We start from the raw sequence: 13,210 nt of genomic DNA, 5'->3' as shown, positions 1-13,210 counted from the left end.
GTCAGCTCCAAATGAAGGTCGTTCCCGGCGCTCCCGTGTCCTCTGGTCACATTAATAGGTCGTTTGCTAACGCGTTAGCAACATTAGCAACACGTAAGATGGTCCGGATGCTGCCATCCAGGAAGCACATAAAATAACTAATAACTCAGAGGTACCACTGCGAATACTTTTAAGAGCCATATTGTGTAGTTCAAAAGGTCTAGCAGGAGAGGATCGTTTGGTCAAAGTATAATAGAAGGATTTCTTCAGTAAGAACCAAACAAGCAAGATATCTACATTTTTATGGTCAGAATTTCTAACTGCTTCATCAATTTCAAATAAGGTACAATCCGAAGTAGTTAAATAGACACACGTTTAAGATTTAAGTTTTTGTTGTTGTTTTTTCAAAGTTGTAATAATATTTTTTTTATAATATGTAATATGTTCTATAGTAATAGGGATCAGAAGACACGCCCACGCCTTAGACTACCTGACAGGTAATCAATGAAACCAAAACCATACTGTGTATATTAAAAGTGTGAGGCTATTGGGACCTAGGAGTTATTCCCTAAAACCCAAATAATTCAGCTTCCCTGCAGCCTGATTCTTCATCTGCAACAGCTCCTGACGGCTCCATGTGCCCCGCCACATCAACTTGCATCATTAAGGGTCCACAGCTAGCAAATCTTGTCTTTATTGGTTTTCACACCATCTCTCTCATCCTCACTTTCACAATCTCCTGTGTGCTCTTTAGCAAAGCCGAACCAGAGTGTTTTAGGTACGTGACAGCTCCCTAATGGTTCCTTTTGCCTTTTTCTATCACTATCACCACTGTCTGCTATAGCAAGTAATTATGGCCCGCCTCAGCATGGATCAGTCATCTGGTTGCGTGTGTGTGCGTCAATATCACACTTCAGATAAATCCGAGTTGCGTGCATGCTTGCACATTAAAAAGCAAGTTGCACAGAGAGGAAAATGCACACCAAAGCCATAAGCGGATGTGACTCTCTGCAGTATATTTGGTTGAACTTTGTTTAGACTAAAGATGCTTACAGTATATATGAAAGCGACATTCTGTGGCAAATAAATGAATATTTAAAACTCACTTTAGTATTGCACTGCCACTTTTAGTCTAATGACACCACATAGGAGCTTTGCTCAGCTTTTTTCAGGCCGGAATTTACTTACCGTTTTATTGCTCAGCATTTCTTCCCCGTAACATATTGTGCACCTTAGTTGTTCAATAGTGCCACGCATGAAATGCACAAAAGCAAAAATATGTAGATATGATTCACAAGCACAGACACAATTTTGCCATCTTACGACACCGCTTCTTCATTTTTATTAAAAGTCCTTGAACCTTGACCTGGATCAGAGGTTGGCTCTAATCAGCAGCTCTGTCGGGTGTATAAACTAATACTTTCCTTTCAGCTCAGGCTGAGCTCGGTGCATATTGATGCTCCCACAGCTGTGCTTTAATTAAACCTGTGTGGCCATAACAGCCTGTTGAGGCTCAATATTAAATGCAGAGATGCGGTGGAGAGGAAATCTGCACAATCTGCATTTTCTGCCACCCTTTAAAGCCAGGGGGCATATTTAGAAAACAAAATAAAAAGTTTGATGGTGATCACTAACTAGTGCTCACAGGTCAAGTTATCAAAAACAAACAAAAAAAAATTGCAGTGAGAATTTGATTGAAGTATCAAGACAATCAGCTGAAGATAATTAATAAAGAAATACAATGGTTTTTTTCCACCACTCTTATGCAATTATTATTCACTTGTTACAATAAACATACAGCTGTTGGTGCTAAAACTAAAATCAGGGGCTATTAAGCTATTGCAGAGGAGAGCACAACAATAAAACACCATGATCTAAATCAAATTATATCAATATCAAACCAATGTATAAAATTATGATGAAATAATGATAGAAATTTGGCTGAAAAGACATACAAAGCCAAGAAGGGAGAAAAGTGTGATTGATGGTTTTTGAGGGACATCACAGAAAACCTATAGCAAAAGGGAATTTAGCACTACATCATTATGACAGATGATTTTTATGTCATCCTAAAAAAGTTTTTGTATGTACTGAAAACCTCTAGAAATCAACTTACAAGTTCTCAAGTGAAATTAAACGCGCTAGCTTTTTTTTTTTTTTTTTTTAAGTCTTCAAGTGGGAGTAAAAGTGCAGAAATTCCTACTTTTTATTTAAAGTATTCGCTTTTATCAGTTTATAAATATAGACCCTGAAGCAAAGCTCAGTGCCGGTCTGTGGCGTGCTATGTTCATTAAATCAGGTGTGGAGAGGATTCCTGTTGGCATTTCAGCTCAGAAGACCACTTGTCAATCATCCATCAGTGGGATTTAGGCTCATGCTTGTCTGCACCCATTGCCACTGCCCCAGAACATAGAAAAATGCTCCTTTACCAGAGCAGAATAAGCAGAATTTGCATGTAATTATGTAATAGAAACTTCTGCAACTCAAGTCATCGCCATAGTCCCTGATAAGACTTACGCACCCATTGCCTGTGCAGTATTTCTTTTTACCGTATTGCCTCACAGCCGGCCCTGATGTCCCCTCGAGCGCCCTCAGTGCACCCTCACACCGTCCTGTCACTCAAAGGCCGACGGCTTCATCCATGTGGAGCTTTCTCACAATCCTGTTATGCTCTCAGTGTGGCTCCTCTCCACCCCTGCTCGCACTTCTAGCTCCTGTTTTGCTGAGCAGGGCCAGATACACCACAACCTTCCTCCTTTTGCTCCTTTTTCAATTTTATCTCCTCTGTCTTTTCCCCCAAATTCCACTCTCCCATTATTTGCGTCTTCTCCTTTCTTTTCTCAATCACTCTCCCAGCGAACACCTCATTATCCCTTATCTGCTTTTCTTATTCTCCGTCCCATCTCTCATTGCCTTTCCGCCTAATCTCCTGCTTTTTACTGCCTCTCTGCATCTCCTGCTGCCATTTGCTAACTTCCACTTTTTTTTTTTTTTTTATTTCACTGACCTCAATCAAGCCTTCCATTGTGTCCCCATCCAGTGAGCTAATACCAAAAGGAGATGTTGTTGGAAATGAATTGACTAACAGCAGAGTGCATCTGGCGCATTAGTGCGTTGTTTTAGATGAGTACTTACTGCAGGCAATGAGGCTATTGGATCAGAAACGATATTATAATGTGACATTGAAATAGGTTCACCATTAACTCAGCTGAGTGCATTTGTAGATAAGGGCACTAGATGGTGAGGGCTTCGGCTCAAGTGCTACACGGGCCGTTTTCTTCATTTACATTAACTGTATTCATCTTCACCAATAGGTGCAAATTGCTTTTGTGGAATCAAGCCTGAATCTCATGAGCCAGCACTTATGAGCTTTTTAGTCGTTACGGTACGCGACACAGCATCCAGTGGCAATCCTCTGTTGTGTTATTGTACCTCATTGGCTTAAAACTATTGTTGGAACTAGTTTATCAAAAAAAAAAAAAAAAAAAAGATTGTTTCATTAAAAACATGCATAGCTTTCACATTTAAGAAGCTGGGACCAGACAGTGTTTGGCCTTTACTGTAGCTCGTCTTAGCGACAGAGAGGTTTACAGACTCACTCAGCACCAGACCAATATGCAATCAAACCGTAAAGCAGGTGATAATGTCTCTACAGGGGGCTACACAGTGCAACACAAACAGCACATAAAAAAAACATTAGCTTTGAAGTCACCTCTTCACAAACATTCATATTGTATTGCTAGTAGCAATAAGGAGATATTGAGCCACATATATTCAAATCTTCTTCTTCTTCTTGTGTAGTCGTGGTCCATCCATGACCACCTGGGTTCATCAGAGATTTTACATTCCAGTCAGGTGACAACAGATACAGCATCCAACCAAACAGTCAGGCTGTAATGTTTTCACGTTTTCAGCGTCACATCTTTTACATTATTAACTGTTCTCACCTTGCATTGTCAACTTAATGCATGACACTAAAACAATCGTTAGATCATTTGATTGGCTGCCAAAAAAAAAAAAAAAAAAAAAAAAGGGAGGCATTTACTTTGATAATTGCGAGTACTTCATTGCCACAACCGTCCTCTGGTTCCAGTTCCTGAAACGTGAAGATGTGCATCTGTGTCATTTGATGCTTTTATTCAAAACTGAACATGTTCGGTGGCTTAGGAGTTTAAAGGCACCTTCTTGAGCTGTGGGAAATTATAATGGGCAATATACACTTAAAAATATTTAGTGAAGTTATTGTAATGGGGTTAGTATTGCGTATGCTTACAGTATAGCACCCGTGGTCATATTTAAACCCTGAAAATCTCCACATGTACTTCATGCTTTATTCACCCCTGCTACAGAGTTGTATCTGGATGTGACAGCGTGAAATGTACAGTTAACCAGTCAGTGTGCACATTTTGCCTCTGCTCTGTGAATGCAGCCAAAATCTGCCCCTCACATGCTTTAACGTCCCCATTTTCTACACTGTTTAGTTACATAACGGCCCATTACATGTGTTCCATTAAGGGATGAAAGCCCTGTGCTCTTTAGTTAAAACCAACCCTCACCTCCTGGCTGAATGCCGTAGTTATCGCCTCTCCTGAGTTGCATTTCCTTCTTTTATTGTCAGCAGGCTTAGGTCAGACACTTAGGTGGCCCTGGAAAGATCGTAAAAGACGCCACTCAGCACACAAGAATCAGATGAATCAGACTCAGTTGTAATTAGTGTCCCAAGTATTTACCAATTCCCTGTGCGGCCTATGTAGAGCAGATTAGTGGAGCTCTATTGCCCTCTGCAGGTAATCAGACATGACTGCACAGAGCCAACAGAGCAGCAGTGATCATCTGTGCACTGCCTCAGCTTAACGCTGTGACAGCCCACTTTCCTATCCCAGGTTAAAGACAGATGTACAAACCACAAGCCAGACTATTAATTGTTCATCATTAGCACTTAACTTGACCCTCAGGATTTCATGACACGTTGAGTTCTGGTAATACACAGTGCACTGACGGTATTTAGGTCTTTACACGGCATGACAGACATCTGGATAACACACCTAAATACTCACATAAACACACACAAAGGTGAACATCACGCTTTAAGTCTGGTGTACGAAGCAAGCTCACATGTCCTGACACTACTCGCTCCTTCGTGTGCGGCGTATTTGTCTTCTTCACTGTCTCTTTTTAGTGGCACAGGAAGGGAGTTGGAGCTTCCTGCAGTGGCCAGCTGCCTGCAGCAAGCATTGTTACCACGTTTAACAAGCTACAGTATGATAAATGATACGGAAACGATCAAAACAGCTTTGGGAACAATTTGAACAGATGCCAGAGAATAAAAGGAATCAGTATTCATGCTCTGGTCTTTTCTCTAATTGTTGCCTTTTGTGAATTATTGGATAATTTCGCAATTTCTTCTTTACACCAGAGTGGATATATATAGTTTCTTTCTACCACTTACTATTGCATCATGTTGTACAATGGTGGCATGGTGGTCTAATGCATCACCTGAATGGAAAATAAATAAATAAATACTACAGTTTGTGGTCTGTCCTGGGTTGGTGTTGCAACACAGGAGAGCATCCGTGTGATTTCTGGTCGACTGCCAAATTGCCTGGAAGACTCTAAACTGAAAAGTCAGGGCAAAACTTGGAGCTATAATACATCCTGTTGGTCAAAAATTGATCTCCTTGCAGAGGAAAGAGAAGTGAGGCAGATGCTCCTATAGCTAATAAACTCAGTCAGAATATTTTATTTTGTTTAGAGGCTAATGAGGGAGATAGAGTTGATACTATTTTTGATTAATTAATTGAACTTACCTAAACCTTGGACGACATGAAAAAACATATGACATCAAACACTAAAGACTACCTACATTTAATTTGAACACTTCCAAAAACGTTGATCAAAGGGCTGAGAAGGCAAAGAGTCACAACACAGTTCATGGATCATGAAACTGTATCGTGCAGCACTGTGCACAACATACACGCGGTTTTCTCAAATTTCAGAAAGTCGAAAGTCAATGAGCAGTGACCTGAGGGCAGCACTGCCGGGTTATATGTGACCAAATCCAACTCTCTGCATGTTAACATTTTCAGAATACAGTAGCGGCTGTGGTTGAAACAGCACAACTTCCCAAAAAGATTTCATCTCAGTTCGTGGCCTTTTTGCTGTTTGCTGTTGCCAAATGATTTAACACACTGGCGATTCAACCTATTCCCCGCTCATGAAAGCTTTTATGTTTGCTGTTTTAAACGCTCAGTGCCCAGCGCTGTAGGTCATTCCCAGGAAAAATGCTCTGGCGCACAGGAAGTGATGCATTTTATGCTTCCATCAGCGGCAGCAGTTTTATTCGAAGTAAACAGAAGAATAACAAACAGTGCCGGAAACATTTTGATTGAGAGGAGATCTGCAGGAAGTGCAGCACAACACCACCACAGTATAGAGAACTTGGGAGCAAAGATGTCTCAATGATTTAAAGCATACAACACAAATTGGCCTATAGAGCTCTTGTGAAGTATCTCTTTCAACAACAGTTGTAAAAATGCTTGCGTTATTTCATCCATGACGGTATTGGCACAGTATCTTACCTTTTATTTCACAGTAGCACTGCTATGTGTGTTTGCTGCGATACGATATCAAAATTAAAGCACCACAAATGATGATGAAAGTGCAGTAATGATACAGCATGTGCTACGTTAAGCTTTAGTAGAAAAGAATCTTTTTATAGCAAACAGAAAACAGTACAGAGAAGCTGCGAACTTGACCTGCTCCTTCTTTTGGCCAGGTGTTTGAATCTGATGCTAATTGCTCTTAATCTACTCTAATAGTAACACACAGGACACACATCCAGGCAACTTTACAACCATTGAGTAAGAAATGCAAAATTATATACTTGAATATATATTTAGAGAAAAACTGGGGAGAATAATCAGAGTTATAGACAATAATATAACTTTAAATGGATGACAAACTAAAGAAAACATAAAGAACTTCCACACTTATCAGCACTTTGCAAATGTGTAATTACTTTGTCAACAAGAGCTTTAAATTGCCTACCATCCTTTAAATAATTGTTACAGTTTACCATGTTGTGTTATCAATCATTTTAGAGACAGTGTCACGCAGAGCTTTGGTTGTTTTAATGTGCAGCCTAATTTCACATTGAAATATGTTTTAATTTGTATTCGTGACAAATCACCACGATACCATGTGACCAGAAACAAAAGAAATCGTGTGTATTGCTGTGTGTGTGTTTTAGAACTGTGACGAGTTAAATCAGTTCTTTGTTTTTTAGAAACAGTGAGTCAGAAAATGTTTCCAATGTAGGCATGTGAACAGATTTTGTAATTCTATCTATCAACTAAGGCTCATTTAGGAGCAAAACACGAATTGTCAGACACAAGCAAGTTTGAATATTGCTCCCTTTTGTTCCCATCTCTTGCTATGAATTGTTTTTGTATTTTGTTCCCACTGTAAAGAGCTGTGTAACAAGCCTGCTCTTTCAAAATCTTGTTTTAGTTCAGTTAATCTGAGGTTTCTGATGATAAAAGTGCAAGTCGTAGAGCTTGACCGCCGATTTAACACACTATACCACAACAGTCCAATATCACAGTAGAAACAAGCGCAAATTTGCAATAGGACAGGACTTTTTTTATTAACGTTCTGATTATCTCACTATATTGTAGAATTGTCCACCAAACTGCTGCAAACTGGAGCTGCTACCTATTGTTAAAGTAGTGCTCTATTTACCACCACACTGACTTCTGAATAAAGCAGCTGCTATATTAACCTGATCCTAGAAAAGTGATTAAAAGCTGATTACCATCAACTGGATAATATTCTATATTAAAAAACCTTTTTGCTTTCAATGAAGGTCATTTTGTTCAGGGCAAATCAAGCAGTAGGACTTCAGGTCCTTTCTTTCTGAAGGTCAGTAGGACCAGTAAAGTAGAACAATTTTTTCTGCAGATCTTTATGTGACACCCAGAATAGATTAAGTGCTCCAGAGCTAGAATATTAAGTTGACTGACAGAAAACTAATTGGCATTAATCTTATTAGCTTGATAACAAGTTATTTTGTTAATATGCCAAAATGTAAAGCTGATAATCCAGCCTTAATCTTTACTCTATTGTGGAGTTTAAAAAGGTACAATTATATTCAAAACATCCCCACTGTTTGTGTCACTCAAATTTTAACTCACCCCCACAGCTTTGAACTGTATGTTAGGCGGCTTTAGCCCTTAGTATTACTGGTCATAGAGTGTTTAGGAGCCATAACCAGAAATACTGAATAAACATCATCAGTGAGAAACAGACACAAGTGTATACTTAGCAGGGGCCGGGTGACAAACCAACTTCCTGTCGAGTCAAAAAAGAGCAACAAACACTACCTTGCTGGTGTAGTGGCAGCTCCTGAAACAGATAAACAAACACAAATGGATTCTAAGTCATAAATATATTTAAAAGATCTTTAATTGTGCGGTTATAAAATTCAAACTGGGTAGAAAAAATATGTTTAAATATCTAAATCCTTAACAAGATAGTGAGTGTTGTACCATAAACCAAAAATACAATATAGTTGTTTAAAGTGATATTTCTTGCTACACATATCCTCATGTGTTCTGACCCAATTCCAGCTGTTCCAGCTGCCAGTGTAGAGATACTTTCACCTCCATCATTGTCCCACTGCAAACTCTTCCAACGTACAGATAAAACTGGGGCAACGAGGAGTTCAAGATATTACAGATCTGTGCTTTTTGAGATGTAACTTTGGGTATTTTAAGCTATTTTAAAAGCAAGCGCAGAAGATTAAGAACATTTTTAAAAAATACAAAAAAAAAAAAAAAAAGAAAGAAAAAAAAAATCCGGAACCACGGTGCTGGCTCATACCTCAGAGCAGCATGTCTGAGCCTTGCCCCATCAGAAATATCACTTTAAAAACTGATACACAGTGTAAACAGCAGAATGCGTAAAAAGTCTGTAGCCCTGTAGACATTGACGTTTACATCTTTAACTATAGGCCGCGGCCTGTTTGCGACAGGCTTCTTGTAAAATTCTGTGGAGGGGACGAGAAAAGGTTTGGCTGTGTTAGCGACTATGTCCATCGAGTGCTGAAGGAAAAACACAGTCACTGATGATTAATGCCCTATGAATTCAAATACTCAAAGCAAACGAGAAAAAAAGACAAGCTGTTAAGGATGCAGCGATAGTAGACTGAGGGGGGAGAATATGGATGAAGGCACAGACAAGCCTTTGAGTTGATAAAGATGTCTGCCACCATGAAGGTTCCACACACATTCAAACACATGCCTGGTGGGATGCAGGAAAAAAAAAGACTGTGATGTCGGTCTGTGATACTAATTAACAGTCAGGACACATCTTACGGCAGAAAGAGTTCAGTGTTTCCTCTCTAACAACACACTGGCAAATTCACCACCACCACCACCACCACTGTGTAACCAAAAAAGAAAAGAAAAGCACCAGAAAGCTCCTGCTCCTCCTCCTCAGAAAGCACCATTATGTTTGTAATAATAAATCTACTAAAGGAATCAACTCAAAAACCTGTGGTTGATTTACAAAAGGGCCCAAGATGTGGCTCCAAATACCAGGTTGTTGCATTGAGGAAACATTGAATTAGTCACATGACAGTTAGTGAGCACGATAATTCACACTAAGACCAACATAGTGAGAAAGTGCATGGTTAACATTAAACAGTGCTCAGCAGTAAGGGGTAAAGCATAACCAGACTTCACAGGCAGTTTTACCAGAGTGTCTCAAGTCCCCGAGTGGCTCTAGTTTTGGCAGCCTAGAAACTTTGGGTGTAGCCCATCCAACTGAAAACATAAATTAAAGACATGTTAATCTCTAAAATGTCAAAAAGTACATATTTAAATTTAAATGTTATGTGTAAAGTACAAACAGGCATGTGAGGGGTGAACCTGGAACTTAAATTACAGCGACTCAGAAGCTAAAACAGAGCTCTTAAAAAAACTTAATAAGTTTTGCAATACTCAGGGGAACGATGACATATGACTAGGAGCTTTTGACTGACCTGGAGGAGGTGGAGGGGTGGGGCTCTCTGCTGGCCCGTCCTCTGTCCTCAATGGGTCCACACGGTGCTTCCGCTTCAGGTGCAGTTTCCTCGTCTTCTTCTTGCTCTGCTCGCCTGCTGAGGCTGAAAGCAAAGGGACATGATGAGGTGATGAGGCGTTGTACTTCAGACCAACAGTAATCAACAATCAGTGGTCTCTTTGAGCTTCCTCCCTTTATCCTTGATCACACTTTATCTTGATTTATCTTTTAATTCTCTTCCTAATGTGTAATTACATATATTAGAGGTTCTGTACTGTGACATTTTAATTTTTGTATAACTTGTATAATGACTTGTTGCAGTGTCTGTATGTTTAATCATTTGGTTTCAAAATGAGAACAGATTTCATATCTTGATTTGGCTCGGACTTTCTTCCCATATGGTGCAAAGCCGAGCCACATGCTGAGAGTAAAGTCTCTTCAAAGACACCCTCTGCTCTCATATCCTGATCTCAAGTTGAGCTTTTTTTTCATTTTTACACACTCCTGAATAAACATCTAGCAGAAAGCCAGTTTTACAAAATCATTGAACTATTTGCCAGGTTAAAAAATTCATGAGGTATTATCCAATCAGTCCGGCATCCATTTTACATCTTTGTCCAATCATAAAACTTTATGCAGTTATAAACTACACTATTAATTCTGAGGTGGTTTTAAAGAGCTAAAACTCACCTGAGCTGACATTTTCCAGTGTTTTTCTAGTTCTTCATCATTGTCCTTCCCATACTCTTTTTCCTCTTGACCAACAGGACACAGTAGTTACACACCTCAGAGATCACATGTCCTATTGGCTGGAAGGGGTTACACATGTTATCATCTGGCTCCTCTTCCGTGATTGGCCTGCCTTCTCGTTCCGCCTCTTCCCTCTCCTGCTGTTCTCTGGAGACAGAACATGATGCAAAACGTTCAGGGTTATGACACATACCTCTTGGGGGCTAATGTTAGATTTAACAAAAATTAAGTGTAGACCTAATTGTGGTGTGAATTTCTACAAAGTATGCTCCTTTGGAATAAATGCAATGTTTTGTCTCTTTTTTGAATAAATACTTCAGTACAAGGAAGCAAGGACACATTTTTGGATGTCGTGTTGTCCTCACCTCTCTTCTCGTAACTTCCTTACTCTCTCCGCACGCTCCTTCTTGTCCTGCTCCTCCTGAGCGCGCTGCTCTGCTGTGTCCTTCTGCACACGCTCAGTAATGGCCTCATAGTCTTTGGCAATGTTGTTAAGCAACCAGTTCAGCCCCTTCTTGATGGACTTGTCTACCTTTTTACCATAACCCAGGACTGCAGAACATGGCTCCTGTCATTGAAATATATCAACAACATTTAGAAAGACATAACACTACTGAATACAAATACAAACTTAATATTGATGTACATGAGGTTTTGCAAGATATTTTGGATTAAAACAGCCAGTAAACTCTTAATTGTTCTGTGCTAAAAATTCTTGTCACTCTATTCCAAAGCAGATCTACAAGCACTTACAATCTGACAGAGACACTTGTTCTCGTTAACAAGCTTCTCTAATGACAGGTTCTCGATGATGTCTGCTTCTGCCAGCGCTCCCTCCTGGTCTTGTTTGTTAGCAAGCCTTAAAGTCGAGAGGAATAAAGACGCATTTGAAATCTTTGATATTGGAAAAAATACTTTTAAAAAATACTTTGCACTTCTTTTCCTCTTGCTATACTAGCTGGAGGTTCAACTACTCCCTCAATGTTTGAGGAGAAAGGCTAATTATCCAAGTCAATCTTTGCAAGGTGAATGGTTATAGTGGCTGTAAATGTTATGGAAATGTGACTCCGTCTTGATTGTGGATTGTTGATTGGAACTCTCTCTGCATACCTGAAAATACACTTTAATGTCTCAGTGCCCCAACCTGTGCTTTGGGTCCTGATTACTGATTAAGCAAACACTACAGAAATCTGCTTGCAGTGCACTTATCTGGCAACAAAGTGGACCAAGGACTCTGACTCTTTAGTCCAGGCAATTTCTCAATTATCTTCTCGTCTTTTACGCCTCACCCTCTCTGCTTTCTCAAGTCATTGTTTTTTAAATCCCTACACATTATTCCACATATTATCAATAAAATGTTTTTATATTTTCCAAGCCTGAGTTAAAGTATCATTTCCTTGGAATACTTACACTAGCACAGGTTTGCCGGCGATGCGTGGGTGCTGAAGGACCTCGGCCATGGTCTCCCGTGTCTCCTGGATACGTTGGATGTCACTGGAGTCCACCACAAACACCACACCATGGGACTCTGAAAAGTAGTTCTTCCAGATGCCCCGGATTCTCTTTCCACCTCCAAGGTCAAAGATTGTCACCTCGTACTTGCCCTGTTTCAGGTCAACCTTGGAAAAGCCAACAGTGGGAGCCACATCCTGGGGATTCTCTGAGGGAAAAGATAAAAAAATAAAATCAAAAAAACCATCTGCAGCCATCTGCTCCAGTCTTCTGAAACTCTTTAGTAAGATAAAATATTTTAAATAGATGGGGATCGACCTTTTTCACAAAGTGTGTAGTAAATTTACCTCAGATGCTACATCATGAACAGGTGAACAAAGTCTAGTCACATTGTAATGAAGGCTCTACATAACAAGAAATAATAACTTTTCATGAGTACAGCTTTAATAAGGCCAGACTAATAGGTCAAAGTGGTCCACACCCACAGCTCTGAGGTAGATCTTACCTGTCTAGATTGAAGGTTTGAATTCACATATGAACAGTGGACAGTAGCTATAAATTCTTCTAGTGATGATATTTTTAGCTGATGATGATGTTCTAAAAACCAGTAAAGTTGCCGGTCTGTGGGGATTCTCAGTCATCCAGGTCCTGGTTATCCCAAAATGCTGTTCAGTGGAAACTGGACTTCTGCTAGTAGTTTTCAAGACGTGTCCTCTGTCCTCTGAAAGGTTTGTTCAAGCACAAGTGCAGTTGCCACTGCACAGCACTTTTAGGAGTAAAGTTAGCTCCCACTGTTTGTTCGCTGTCAGCTACACTAGCTGTAGCTGTTGACCTTTATCTGCTGTAGCTAACAGTACAGAAACACTAGAAACACAGTTTGGCTGAGCAGGAGATAGTCAAGAACTAAACACCAAAGGTGAGACTCACCTGAGAGCCTGTGGCGGCGGCTCTGCGCTCCTCCGTTCAG

The 13,210-nt window shown here is 39.9% G+C and overlaps 1 pseudogene; it reads right to left on the bottom strand.

The window, feature by feature from the left end:
- Positions 1 to 4,237: 4,237 nt before the first annotated feature.
- LOC137125797 (ADP-ribosylation factor-like protein 13B) lies at positions 4,238 to 13,131 on the bottom strand (annotated as a pseudogene).
- Positions 13,132 to 13,210: the final 79 nt, after the last annotated feature.

This window comes from Channa argus, chromosome 4 (genome assembly GCF_033026475.1).
Source record: "Channa argus isolate prfri chromosome 4, Channa argus male v1.0, whole genome shotgun sequence".
In the NCBI taxonomy this organism is placed as follows: domain Eukaryota; kingdom Metazoa; phylum Chordata; class Actinopteri; order Anabantiformes; family Channidae; genus Channa; species Channa argus.
The sequence above is the reverse complement of the archived record's forward strand: the minus strand, read 5'-3'. Positions and strand labels throughout refer to the sequence as shown.